This window comes from Heptranchias perlo, chromosome 11, assembly GCF_035084215.1.
Source record: "Heptranchias perlo isolate sHepPer1 chromosome 11, sHepPer1.hap1, whole genome shotgun sequence".
Taxonomy (NCBI): domain Eukaryota; kingdom Metazoa; phylum Chordata; class Chondrichthyes; order Hexanchiformes; family Hexanchidae; genus Heptranchias; species Heptranchias perlo.
Window position 1 is genome coordinate 63,073,659 of NC_090335.1, and position 14,415 is coordinate 63,088,073.

At 40.0% G+C, this 14,415-nt stretch overlaps 1 protein-coding gene across 6 annotated transcripts in view; it reads left to right on the plus strand.

The window, feature by feature from the left end:
* Nucleotides 1-14,415, plus strand: part of runx1 (RUNX family transcription factor 1) — a 191,867-nt gene that overhangs the window by 30,814 nt on the left and 146,638 nt on the right. For 2 of the 6 annotated variants that reach the window (XM_067993232.1, XM_067993233.1), the window contains one exon: nucleotides 6,602-6,735. The exons of the other annotated variants lie outside the window; for them this stretch is intronic. The gene's annotated coding sequence lies outside the window, so the exon portion shown is untranslated. The remainder of the gene's footprint in view (nucleotides 1-6,601; nucleotides 6,736-14,415) is intronic. 6 annotated transcript variants of the gene reach the window in all.

Consider the following 14,415-nt stretch of genomic DNA (forward strand, 5'->3'; position numbering starts at 1 on the left):
TCCATCAAGCCTGTACTGTCCCAACATGGTGCAACCTATACACACCATTAAAACCAATACCCCTACGTCCCCGAGATTCAAGCCCTCACATCTTTGTTTGCTTCAGCACATTTTTCATCTCCATCCCTCTCGACCCTAACTCATATGTATCCTGGATTGTGATCTGGATCTATCCTGGTGTTCTAAATTGCACTTTGTCCATTATCACTAATTGCACTTAACAAGCATTGGAAAGAAATAAGGAACTTGCAATTATATAACATCTTCTAGATCCTCAGGGCATCCCAAAGTGCTGTTCTTATGTAGGCAAATGTAACAGCCAATGTGCACCCACAAGATCTCATAAATGACCAGATAATCTGTTTTTAGTGATGTTGGTTGACAGAGGAATGTTGGTCAAGACATTGGGAAAACTCCCTATTCTTCTTTGACTAGTGCCATGATTTCTTCTATATCCACTTTAGTAGGTACAGAAGATATCAGTTTAACACCTCATCGAAAAGATAATGCAGCACTCCCTCAGTACTGCACTGAATTGTTAGTCTAGATTATGTGCTCAAGTCTACAGTGGGACTTTAACCCACAACTTTCTGATTCTGAGCTGAGAGTGCTACCAACCAAGCCACGCAGACACATAAGTGCATTAGCATTTTAAAACTATCTTTTATTTCATATCTGGTTTTCAGATATGAGTCTTGGCTCAGTGGTCACACTCTCACCTCCATGTCAGAAGGTTATATGTTCAAGTCCCACTTCAGAAACTTGAACACATAATTTAGGCTAACACTTCAGTGCAGTACTGAAGGAGTGCTACATTGTTGGAGGTGCCATCTTTTGGATGAGATGTTAAACTGAGGTTCCATGTGCTCTCTTAGGTGGACGTAAAAGATCCAGTGGCAAAGAAGCCAGTGTCCTGGCCAGCATTTACCCCTCAATCAACACCACTAAAAACAGATTATCAAGTCATTTATCACATTGCTGTTTGTGGGACCACGGCTGCTGTGCTTCCCTACATTACAACAGTAACTACACATCAAAAGTAGTAAATTGGCTGTGAAACACTTTGGGATGTCCTGAGATCATGAAAGGCACTATATAAATGAAAGTTCTTTCTTTTCAGCCACCTACAAACACATCGGGGGGGGGGGTTATTTTCAATTTCAGCAGGAGCCGAAAACTGGCAGTAGCAGACAGGCTGCCTGTTATACAGCATGCCCGATTTTCCTGAAGAAAGTAAAATGGGGGTACGATCATCTGCCAACAGTTTCCTGCCCTGTTGGAAATTACCCCGCTCAACCCCACCATTTCTGTTCCTGTACCGATGTGCATCATCTGGACTGGGCATTTCATTAATTGAACCGGGTTTAAACCCCAAAAGTACAACAAAAGAAAGAAGCAAATAATATAAAGCATTACAGATAAATGCCTGGAATATCCATGGGAGTTCTCCCAATCTCCCATCATAGCTTCGGTGGGAGATCGGCAAAGACCCCAGAGAAATGGCATAAACATCTGCGGTGTGACTTGGAGGGGAACGTGGTGTTCCCATAGCATTGCTGCTCTTGTCATCGTATAACATGAAAGTAGTAGAATTTAACTCAGTTACTCGAAGGATTCGTGCATAGAAGATTTCATAAGTTTTTAGCAGGGAAGGGGAAGAAAATGTATTAAAATGGACAGGTGGGTGTAAAAACAATCTTCAGGCTGTTCTTTTTTAAACTGAGGGTAAATTAAGCTGAGTATAATTGCACCTGCCGTGAACTATTCAATATGTGCACACACATACATACACATTAAAAAAAAGATAAAAAGAAAACCAGAGTCCTCAGCTTTCGAACTGAAAATTACAAGGCAGCTGGAAGTCAGAATCATCTGGGCAGTTTTTACTTTGGGGAAAGTGATCTAAGGTCACCTCATAAGCAGCTAATAACAAGCACAGAGGCAGATGGGGATGTTCTTTGACAGAACTGAATGCACCCACTATGAACAAAACCGCAGTAGTGGAAAGGCTGATGCAGTGACAAATTGAGAAAGATTTATGTACACCTGCTGAATGGGGTTTCAGTCATATAAAGAATAGCGGGAGTGTAGATTACATTCCATTTATATCATCGCACACTGCAACAGATCCACACAGACTCAAGCATACACAAAGGATTCCATTACAGTTAGGTTACATTTGCATGATGAATGTTAAAGGGGAAATCCATGCCACATTTTTTATATAAATATATTTATCTATCATTCCTAAATATATCTTCCTTTACATTTATGATGCAGAGATATTATTACGTGTATTTTAAATATTTTGTGCTGGATTTCCAGTGGTTGATGAATTTTCCATCTTATTTTCCAATGTTTTAACATGGCATCATACTTACAGATGGTGCCCACATGGAGGTCTATGGCTTACCACCTATAAGGAAGCATTAGAGTAATAGTTGGGCATAAGCTGGCTTGTCAACTCTCCCATTTTAAGTGACAATTCCCAACATTGAACAGCACAGATGAGAAAAGTAGCAGCAATAGTTGCTGAGAAAGACTCCCAAACAGCAAAATCAGTCCACTTGCTGGCTGTGCAGAAAACTTCATTCTCACTATATTAGGGCATCCCAAATTCCACGCTGTCAACACATTGGAGGTTGAGAGGAATGGGGATAGGGTCAGCAGAATTAGGGTCTAAGCCTGCTTTAGCACAGAGTAAAGAAAGAAAGAGAATATGCATTTATATAGAAAGAACTTAGCCCCTCCCTATTTCTGTAATCTCCTCCAGCCCTATAACCCTCCAAGATCTCTGTGCTCCTCCAATTCTGGCCTCTTGCGCATCGCCGATTTTAATTATTGGCGGTCGTGCCTTCAGCTGCCTAGGCCCTAAGCTCCAGAATTCCCCCCCTAAACCTCTCTCCTCCTTTAAGACGCTCCTTAAAACCTACTTTTTTGACCAAGCTTTTGATATCTTATCCTAATATCCCCTTATGTGGCTCGGTATCAAATTTTGTTTGATAACGCCCCTGTGGAGTGCCTTAGGACATTTTACTATGTTAAAGGCGATATTTAAATGCAAGTTGTTGTGTTTATATAGCAGCTTTCACTCCTCACAGAAATTCAAAAGTGCTACACAGTAAATGAATTACTTTTGTGGGGCAGTCACTGTTTTTCCAATGTTTTATGCAAATATGCCAACTAACATTGCAGACAGCAATGTTCCAAAAACAACAAATAAATGAATAACCAAATAATCTGTCTTTTTGGTGGTGTTGGTTGAGGGCAGAACATTGTCCAGGACACATTATTTGGTACCTTATCGTGTCTTTCAGAAACATTACAAAGTACTTCTTGTACAAAGAATTATTTTGAAGTGCAGTCACTGTTGTATAGGCAAACCACCAGCCATCTTGCACACAGCAAGATCCCACAAACAGCAAACCAGATGAATGACCAGTAAGTGTTCTTTCAGTGGTGTTGGTTGAAGGAATAGTATTGGCCAGGCCACTGGGTGAACTCTCTGTTCTTCAAATAGCATTAAGGGATCTTTAATATCCAACTGAGTCACAGGAATAGGCAGAGCGGCCTTGTTTTAACATTGCATCGAAAGGTTGGTGAGTCTAACAATGCAGCACTCCCACACTGAAATACTGAAAGACCAGTGAATTGCTAATTATACTAAAGAACAGCATATTGTTAAAAGTCTGGCTTCTCACGCCAGAGATGAACCTATCCAAATCTATGGCTCAGTGGTAGCACTCTCACCTGTGAGTCAGAAAGTTGTGGGTTCAAGTCCCACTCCAGAGACTTGAGTACATAATCTAGGCTGACACTTCAGTACAGCACTGAGGGAGTGCTGCTGCACTGTTGGATGAGATGTTAAACCGAGGCCCCCCTAACCTCTCAGATGGACGTAAAAGAGCCCATGACACTATTTGAAGAGCAGGGGAGATCTCTCTGGTGTTCTGGCCAATATTCATCCCTCAAGCAACTTCATTAAAACAGATTATCTGGTCATTATCACATTGCTATTTGTGGGACCTTGCTGTGTGGAAATTGGCTGCCATGTTGTTTACATTTTAACAGAAACTACACTTTAAAAGTACTCTATTGGCTGTTAAGCACTTTGGGACATCCTGAGGTTGTGAAAGGTGTGATACAAATCCAAGTCTTTCTTTCTTTAATACAGCAGGTCCTCACTCAGCCCAACATTAATTACACTGATATATTATTAATGTATTTCTGTTAAAATTATATCAGATTACAGCTATTTGGTTAATGGGCTGTGATAGCACGGGACAATAATAGCAGGCACGCACAAGCTACTTTCTGTTGTTTAATGTATTTCGGGCCTCTTTAATTACACTTGTTTGACTTTTACTTACTCTTATAGTCCTTTCACACTTTATTTTTGATGTATTAGAACAGGTGTAATTTTATCTGGTACAAATGCACTCTACCTTGTTAAAAATCTATTTATCATCACCGACATAATGGACATGGGGGTCACCAATTAATTAAGTAGGCAGGAACGAGCGGTAGTGTGGAAATATTCTGGGATTTTTTTTCAATGAGAGCAAAATGAACAAAGGAACAATTCAAGCTTTAAGCTTTGATTTCACGGACAGAAACAATGGGTAAAGATTCCTCCAAATATTCCAAAATTGGTGCAAATATTTTCAAAATAGTTAAAAAAAAAATAATGGTAAAAACAATTATTGTTCGATTAATAGTTTGATTTAAATTATTGATCAATGCGGATTGATGGGGAGAAAGTTACAAGTTTCTAAATAAATTAGCAATATTGTAACAATAAATGAACAATATTTTAAATACAGATCTTTGTGGAGATTATTTACATCCAGTTACCTGTCGCATTAGGATCCGTTTTATGGACGACTGTTGTCGTTATTTGCCAAGTTCATAACTCTAACACCAATGTATGAGTATTTTATGCCATACTTAAGAAAAGACATACTTGCTCTCGAGGCAGTACAAAGAAGGTTCACTCGGTTAATCCCGGGGATGAGGGGGCGGACATATGAGGAGGCGGACATATGAGGAGAGGTTGAGTAGATTGGGACTCTACTCATTGGAGTTCAGAAGAATGAGAGGCGATCTTATTGAAACATATAAGATTGTGAAGGGGCTTGATCGGGTGGATGCGGTAAGGATGTTCCCAAGAATGGGTGAAACTAGAACTAGGGGGAATAATCTTAGAATAAGGGGCTGGTCTTTCAAAACTGAGATGAGGAGAAACTTCTTCACTCAGAGGGTAGTAGGTCTGTGGAATTTGCTGCCCCAGGAAGCTGTGGAAGCTACATCATTAAATAAATTTAAAACAGAAATAGACAGTTTCCTAGAAGTAAAGGGAATTAGGGGTTACGGGGAGCGGGCAGGAAATTGGACATGAATTTAGATTTGAGGTTAGGATCAGATCAGCCATGATCTTATTGAATGGCAGAGCAGGCTTGAGGGGCCGATTGGCCTACTCCTGCTCCTATTTCTTATATTCTTATGTTCTTAATACTGTATTGAGGTTTTCAATAACATAAATATACAAATTAAAGCTTTGAGAAAATGTATTTTAGTGGTTAGCTGCATGTCATTTCATAGCTATCCATTGCAATAATTTGAACTCTCATCAGAAAAAGAAAAGAAAAACTTGCAGATATTTAGTGCTGTTCACGACCTCAGGTCACCCAAAGCACTTTACAGCCAATGAAATTACTTTTTGAAATGTAGTTGCTGTCGTAACGTAGGAAACGCATCAGCCAATCTGTACACAGCAAGATCCCACAAACATCAAATTATGGTAGTTGTATTACCTCTCTTAACCAGCATGAGTAACAGGTTAGTTCTGGTGTAGGAATTGCGTGTTCTACAGATAATCCAAGCATCCATTCATTTTTCTGCTTGGATTATCTGTTGGTACTGCCAGTCAACGGGAACTGACAGATTAAAAAACTCATCAAAATAGAGACAAATCTATTTTTTTGGCTTTGGCTGAATGTGATACTAATCATTTAGGGGGTGGGTGGGTTATAGTTTTTGAAACATTGAAAGAAAGATCCCTGAAGACTCAAACAAGTTGAGACAATATATAAAGAATTTTAACCGCATCTGAGTCAGTAAGGCCTGTACTCAAGGAATTGATTGTTTGAAAAATATTTTTTCTCCCAATTTTTTTTCCTGAAGGCACTGATTCATGCTGGAGTGTGATTGAAAGGGCATCGGCTCCCCTTCTGTTCCTCACCCAAGTGGCCATTCTTCACAGGAGAGCTTAGAAAGTGGCTATTCAACCATGGGCAGCATCATGGCCAAATGGGATCCAGTTCTCAACCACTGCCTACACCTGTACATCTGCCAGCAGTGGTAACTGGATAGTAAATCCCAATCAGTCGTGGGAACCAAGGTTATTTTGCTCCCCCCTGTACAACTCCAATTGATTTCAGCCCGCAGTTTAAAATTTTTTTTAAATTAAATCATCATTCTACAATATCATGACATAATAACTATATTTTTAAAAAATTAATTCCTTGGCTTCTGCCTTGGCTCATTGAAAAGCTACTAGAAGTTTAAAAACAATCGTAACTTTCACTGTTTACCTACTAAGGCACAGGCAGTGGGAAGTCACTCCAATGGAACAAAACCACAAGGCAATAAAGGAAAAGATGACTAACACTATGATCTTACATTGCCACGACTATTGCATTGTCCTATGGAATTCTCAATGGGAACACAGATAAGGTAAGTGAGAATAACTCACACTTAGATAAAACATGTAGAGAGGAACAATGTCTGGAAACCTGGCAAAACATTTTGTGCTTGTAGGAGCAATGGGAGGTTATGCTACTTCCAGACCAGCTGCTGATCCTGTGGTTACTCAAATTTCAGAGAACTCTACTATTTCTAGGCTTCAAACTTCTAACTGACAGCAGCTGTGAGAGAAAATACCCACCTGTCAGCATTTATCCGAATCAGTAGAAATAATGCTTGTAGAGATGGAGAGCATTGTCAATGGTGGATTGCTGCTCAGGGTTCCTAATGAGCCTATTGGTAATTCCACAGATATGTAAGAGGTGGGAGTCTGATACTCCCATTAACTAAGCATTTGGAGGCTAGTGACTGGTGTCTTGGACTAGGTGCAGCCAATAAATATTGACAAGATTCAAGGTCAAGCAGGTAGTGCACAGATATTTGATTCAGGAATGGTGGCTCATGTCTGAGCCTTTGTGTTGGGTATTATGGACCTTGATGTGCATCATAAATGGAGCTTCTCCTTAAATTGTTTGTTGGCTTTGCTTACTTGCAAAGGTTTTCAAAGCAGGCTGAGGAATGATGTAGGAATCCTGGCTATATGTGTGCATTTTTAGTGCTTGGCTTAGGAAATTAAAAGTAAGTTGATGAATCAGGGAGTCTTTCAGCTACAGTTTTCCTAATCAGTAATTTTCAATTAATCATGAGGCACTGGGAGCTTTTGAAACAGTCAGTTGCTCAGACTGAAGAGTAATCATTAATTTTATGAATCTTTAGAGTGTGGGGAAAGAGCAGGGGAGTGTAACTAAACGGATAGTTCTTTCAGAAAGCCAGAACAGGCATGGTGACCTCCTTCTGTGCTCTACAATTGTGTGATTCTATCAATGCCTTATGCTCTTGTTGTGCCTACATTCCAGCTCACTGTCAATGGAGAGGAAAACTGGGTGAGATATATAATGGGCTGCCCATCAGCTACTGTCCATTTTGCATCCCTGCTGAAGTTTTGAATTTCACCCTCAATATCGTAACACTAGAGCGTAAGGATTTATACAGAGAAGTAGTCCAAATAAAGTCCCTTTGAATTGAGCTGAAGAACAATAAGAGCGATTGATATTTTTTATTTGGTCTTAGGATGTGGGTGACATTGGTAAGGCAGCATTGAAGGCATTAAGAGTCAACCATATGGAACTGGAGTCACAGTTAGACCAAGCCAGGTAGAGGTGGCAGGTTCCCCTGCTCAGAAGAACATTAGTGAACTAGTTGGGTTTTTATGACAATCTGACAGTTTTGTGGTCATTTTTCCTGGTGCCAACCTGCATATTACCAGATTCTTGAATTCAATTTCACAATGTGCCATAGTGGGATTTGAACTTATGACATCTGGGTTGTTACTATAACCACTAGGCTACCATACCCTATTATAGACCATAACCATTAGGATCCTGTACCCTATTACTGGGAATATATTAGACTGAACCTTTAGGCTACTGTATCTACATTACTAGCAATATATTACAGACCATAGCCACTAGCTTACCATACCCAAATTACTAGAAGTATATAATAGTCTGCTGAACAGTGGAAAAGAAATTGAGGATTGTATTAATAATAGTTATAATTGATATTAATCATCCAAAAATACATGTGGATAGGAAAGATGTTTATGGTGAGAAAGGGAAGTTTTCTTCCCTATCTATTCAGGACTATTTTCTCAGTCAATATGCTGCTACTCCAACAAGGAAGGAAGCAGCTGGTTCTGGATAATGAAGCAAATCAAGTGGGCAACTAAAAGATAAGTGAGCATTTGGGAAACAACAACCACAATATAATTAGGTTCAGTGTAAGTATAAGAGAAGGAAAGAAAAAAGTAAAGGACCAGGGTACTTGAGTAGAAAAAAAGCAAATGATAGTAAGATCAAAAGGGACTTTGCCCAGATTAAATGAAAGAAGAAATTGGCAAATAAAACCATAGATCGACAATGAGAAATATTTAAACAGGAGAGGGAAAGGGTACAAATCAAGTATATTCCAGTAAGGAAAAAAAAGGAATGTATTGAAGGCTAAAGTTCTGTGAATAAATAGAAAGACTAGATCCAATTTGAAAATTAATAACAATATTACAGGGCAGACAAATAAAAACAATTTCTGGAAGAAATATAAAGAATATATAGGAGAACTCCAAAATGGGAGATTAGGAAGAATAAGAGGGAGTATGAGAGAAATTAGAAAAAAAGGGTAATGAAAAGACTTCCTATAATCACATTAGCAGCAAGGGGATAATCAAAGTAGTGGTAGGGCTGCTAGGAGATGGAGGAGGCAAGCTTGTAATGTAGAGTGAGGGAATGGCAGAGATACCAAATAAGTACTTTGTCTCCGTTTTCACAGAAAAGGTGAATGTTGAGATTGTAAAACTACCAGAGGGATCTTGGTGTGCCGATGTTGTGCAAAGGAAGGGCAAGACGTCAAAGTTTAAACAGAGCACTGACAGAAGCAGTGCTGATTTTAAGGAGGATGCAGGGGATATGATGCTGCTGGATCCCTTTGTTTACCTGATTTTAAATTGTTAACTCCAACCTGAAGCAACTCTTGCTGGCAACACACAGATTCAAATGAATGAACTTACAGCTGACTAGTCCACTATTTTAATATTGAGAAAAGTTCCAGATATGGAAGATGAAGTTGTAGATCTCAGTATTTTAAAATAGGAAAGAAATAATGAAAATAATCACACATTCAATTGAATGAACTTCATCTTCCACACATGTCAATCCTCACCATATTAAGTGTGGCGGGCTTGTCATCTGTAGTTTCATTCGAGTGTATAAGTTACCAGCAGGTGTTAAGTCGAATCAGGGCTGGTAACAGCGAATCTTGGGGACCCACAAAACTTTCATTGGACAATTTTAACTAAATTTTGTGCATTTCGCAGCTGAATTAAAGACATTTTTCCCAGTTACATGCAAATTTAGTTGCTTGAGGAGCAGGAAAGAAACATAGTTGGGTCTTGATTGCCCATTTTACACCCATTAATGCTGACAGAAAAGTCCGAAGTAAATTTGCTTGTGATCTCCATTTTGATGTATTAATTTTCATGATATCTGGCTAATTATCATTGGTTTGTGAAGGGAGTAAAATATTTTCACCCTAGAAGAAATGCTTCCATTGTTGTTGTTAATTTTTATCACACCACTCAAAGGCCATCTCTTCCACCAACACTGATCTCTTTCCATCCAGGAGTTTTGATATAACTGATTCCACTTTGACAATTCTCAAGATTTTCATTGCCTTGCAATAGATGGGAAAGAACATACTTTCCAAAGTTTTATAATGTACTGCTTTTCCAGATCTATCTCTGGGGCATTAGAAGCTTGTAAGGGGTTCGAACACTTCCAATTGCCTAACTTTTGCTGTCAGGACCCTACCTCCTTGTGGTCTGCCACTGTTCATCAAGTCAGGCATAGCTGTGCTCTTAAACTGGATAGTTTTATAGTCCAAAGATCTGCTGTCAGCCATATTGTTGATAGCAGAACAAAATGTGGCGTACACTGCTGTAAAATAATTCTGTGTTAATAATAACACTTCTGTGAGAGGGATTTTCATTTAAAAAAAAATCCGGATTAAGTCAGTCCTTTAAAGTCAAGTTCATCTTGGGTGGTACACAAAGCGGGCGATGGTGGGTCAACAGCCCGTTTCACACTCAGCCGGATTTTCTATACCGCTGAAGTCAATGGAAAAAGAAAATCGGACAGGGAGTAAAACGGGCTGCTGACCCGAAAGTGCCAAAGACCAATTTCACCCCCCCTCTGTCTTGGGTTGTTTGGGATGAATTTATATAACCGTTTGAATAGCCTGGAATAGACCAGATTATTTCCAATAGTGTCAACATTTTTCCAACATCGGTCACAAAGACTCATCGGGGAATTATCAATGGGGCAGTAAACTGACAGAGTGAATAGCCCACCCGCTATAGAACCCACAGGATTTTCATTCCCACTGAAATTGAGCGGATTTTTTTCAACGGGCTGGCAGTCCACTCTGCCAGCTTACCACCCAAGCAGTGAAGGTGAAAATGACGCCCAACATGTGACTGATTGATAGATGACACAACGATGTTGATGCTCAATACTTTAGTGAAATATGAACGTAGAGATGATGAACTGGAATAGAGAGCTCAGGCATTTTGTTTGTGTGCAGAATTTCATCCAAGTCTCAGATGCTATTTTGTAGGATGAAAGTGTTTCATTGTGACCCAGTATTAGAGTCAATGGAGGGCGTTCCTCCAGGCTTCACTCATGGCTCAGTGGGTAGATAGTGTGGAATTGAGCCATAAAGATCAGGAAAGTTTTTAGTGTCATTAGAGCCCCGATTTTAACCTAATCAGTCTGGCGGATATGGGGCAGGTTCGAGTTGGATGCCCACCCGCCCAACTTTAGGCTCCATTTGAAGCGTCAGGTTAAAATCAGGGCTTAGATCTCAGCTGGACCAGTGGTGAAGGCATTGTAGTATCAGCATCTCAAGGGTAAGGAAGGGAAAACATGTTAATTATACTGTGATCCCTGCTGGGAAATCCATGTCTGAGATCACTTGCTAATGGCAAGATCAGGTTTGACTGTGATGCCTCTCATGTAGAATAGCCTGCTGCCACTGGTAGTATAGGACCACACATAAATAGCCACTTGAATGAAGTGCTGCAAAATCACTGCTTTCAGAACAGGAAGGAGAAAACTGGGGGGGAAATTATATTTTAGCTTAATAAATAGTGCTTTGTTGCAGCGGAATGCTTAAATTGTGGCAGGATAAACTGATGCAATTGACTGAACCCTCCTTCCATTTGTCATTGACCTCCTATCGATCGTACGTAGAGTAGCACATGCCATCCAACCCTTCTGGATGAAGGCAGCTCCAGGACTGAACTGGAGTCTCCAGGAATTAAAGATTAATCTCCTGGAGAAAAAAATCATAGGGGCATTAAAAAGTATTGTGTGTTTTTGCTTTAATTTTCTTTGAACACTTATGTTTATTAGTTATAAAAATATTGGAGATAGGAAGAAAGGCTGTTGGCCTGACAGTCAAGAATCATCCAAATCGGGCAATTAAGAGTCTGTTTGTTTCCCAGTTGGCGTGGGGAGGCGGTGCACTGGGAGGATGGACGCGTTGAGCGACCAATGGTGGACGCGTGGTGTTGGGGGTGGGCAGGCCAATGGGAGGCTGAAGGTCATGTGATGAAACTCCAGGAATACATCCAAACAGAGTTGGCAACCCTAAGCTCCACAGAGGCTCCTGCAGGGAACCTAAGGAAGGAAGGAAGGTGAACTAAGAAATCAAAACTAAATTTAATAAAAGAGAAAAAAAAAATCTTCAGTCACCCAAAGATTGATCTCATTTTTCAACACAAAACAAAGTCAGGACTTAACTTTGTAATCTTAAAGTCACATTTTGATCACTTATTTCCTTGTGACAAAGTGTAAAAGCGAAATCAAGACAAGATAAAATACTGCATAATTTAATTGTATAGGCCTTGAAGTTGCTGTTTGTGATAGTAATGGAGGAACACTTAACACACTTGTAGTACATTCCTTTGTGTCCAGACAGAGGAATATCATACAGAAACAGTAGAACTCTAACATTGCCAACAGCAGTTTGTAGGCTCTAGTTTCTAATGATCTGTTGCCCCTGGAAAGTGGAAAAAGGCACCCCTTTCTACAAAGGGCCAAATAACCTTCTACACTGCTCAGTCTTGATGAGATCATGTTTCACTCTGAAATCAATAGTAACAGACAATGCAGACGTTTTATACCTTGTAACTGTTTTACCCAGCAATTGGTTTGGATGGTTCAGATTTGCATATCCAATCAAGTTGTCACAACTAAATATTTTAAATCTAAAAGTATAAATTTCAGCTTGACTCGGTGCTGGCACTCTCAGCTTTGAGTTACGTGATTGTGATTTTGAGTACATAACCTAGGCTGACATTTCAGAGTGATACTTAGGGAGACTTGTCAGAGGTGCTGTCTTTGAGATGGGTTGTTAAGCCGAGGTCTTATCATGTGGGCATAAAAGAACCTGTGGCACTTTATTCAAAGAAAAGTGGGAATTTCTCCCAGTATCCTGGTCACCATTTATCCCTCAACCAAAAACAGATTAAATGGTCATTCATCTCATTGCCATCTGTGGGACCTAGCTGTGTGCAAACTGGCTGCTACATTGCTTTCAAAACAGTGACTGCACTTCAAAAGTAGTTCATTGGTTGTGAAGTGCCTTGACACATCCTGAAGGTGTGAAAGATGCTATGTTTTCTTTACAAGGTGATGAAGATTCTTTGTTGGCACGTTAAGCAGTTATATCAGTCCAGTACACTAAAGATTCTTCTTAGCTACTATAAAGTTAGTTTGTGAATAATCATCCAGTTAGACTACCAGTAGCCTGACCTCTGACTGGCCCGCCCTTCAAGGGCACCTCCCCACGGGAACGGGGATCAGTGAATTTGTTGGCTGGTATTAAACTCATGTCTTGAAAAAAGAATTGATGCTTTGCAGTCTTGAGAGCTAATTTTTACTTTCTTTTAAATGAAAAAACAGGAGAAATGCCCTTTTTTATGCTAATTAATGACCACCAGAAAAATTGTGTGAAAGCAGTTTTGAGAATACGAGTTAGTTAGTCGTGAAGCAAAAATGCTAGCCAAACACGATGTACCTGCAATATTGATCTTTTACATGTTCTCAAGCAGCTAACGAACCATTTACACAGTATAAATGTAAAACTATCATTCAATTGTAGGGTGCTAGAGTGTGCGAATTTTGTAGAGCTGGCTCAATTTCAATTAAGAAAAGCTTGATTTACTGACAAGGCCCTACATGTACTGTTAACCTCAATTGTGGAGAGACACGAATGGATTTTTGGCAAGGGAGAACAGCTCCCATCTATGAAAAGACAGGGCCAGGCATGGCAGTCTGCCACTCGAAAATTGAACTCCGTCTCAACTACTAGGAGAACCAGGCAAAAATGTTACCTGCAATTAAAAAGGACACAGAGATTAGGCATGAATTTTACAATAAAGTAGCAGCACAGAACGTATTTGGACATGAAGGCAGGTATTGATTGTAAAAGATATCTGCAAAGATGCTGCAATGACTCAGAAATGTTAGCGAGGATGTAACAAGTAAAGTATTAGAAGTGAAAATAGCAGGGTCATGCAAATTACATTATACATGCCATGCTGCGAGAGAGAATATATTGTAGAAGGAATTGCATGGGTCGAACTACCGTGGGGTTGATTCTCAATTGCCAGCCGCCCGTTTCTCACCTGAAAAATAGGCATCTGAGAGTTGAAAATTGGTGGAGGAGCACCTCGACCATTTTCAGGTGGGACTAGAAATGGCTGAACAGCAAGCCCTTCTGTTTCCGGCAGGAGGCTGCTCCAATATGCAAATCTGAATCCAATGCCAATTATAGGATCCTGATGTGCAATTTTCGAGTACAAATGGACAGTGTCCATGCATGCACCGCACATTTGCGGAGCCCTCGAGCGACCTAACCAGCGGTCCCTAAACAAGTCAGGCAAAGGACACCCCTCACATTGATGAAGCTAAATCAGGATTAGTCACAGATTACAGACAGCAAGCCCTCTGTATTCCTCACAGCTTGCCAGTTGGCTATGCAGCCACCAACTAG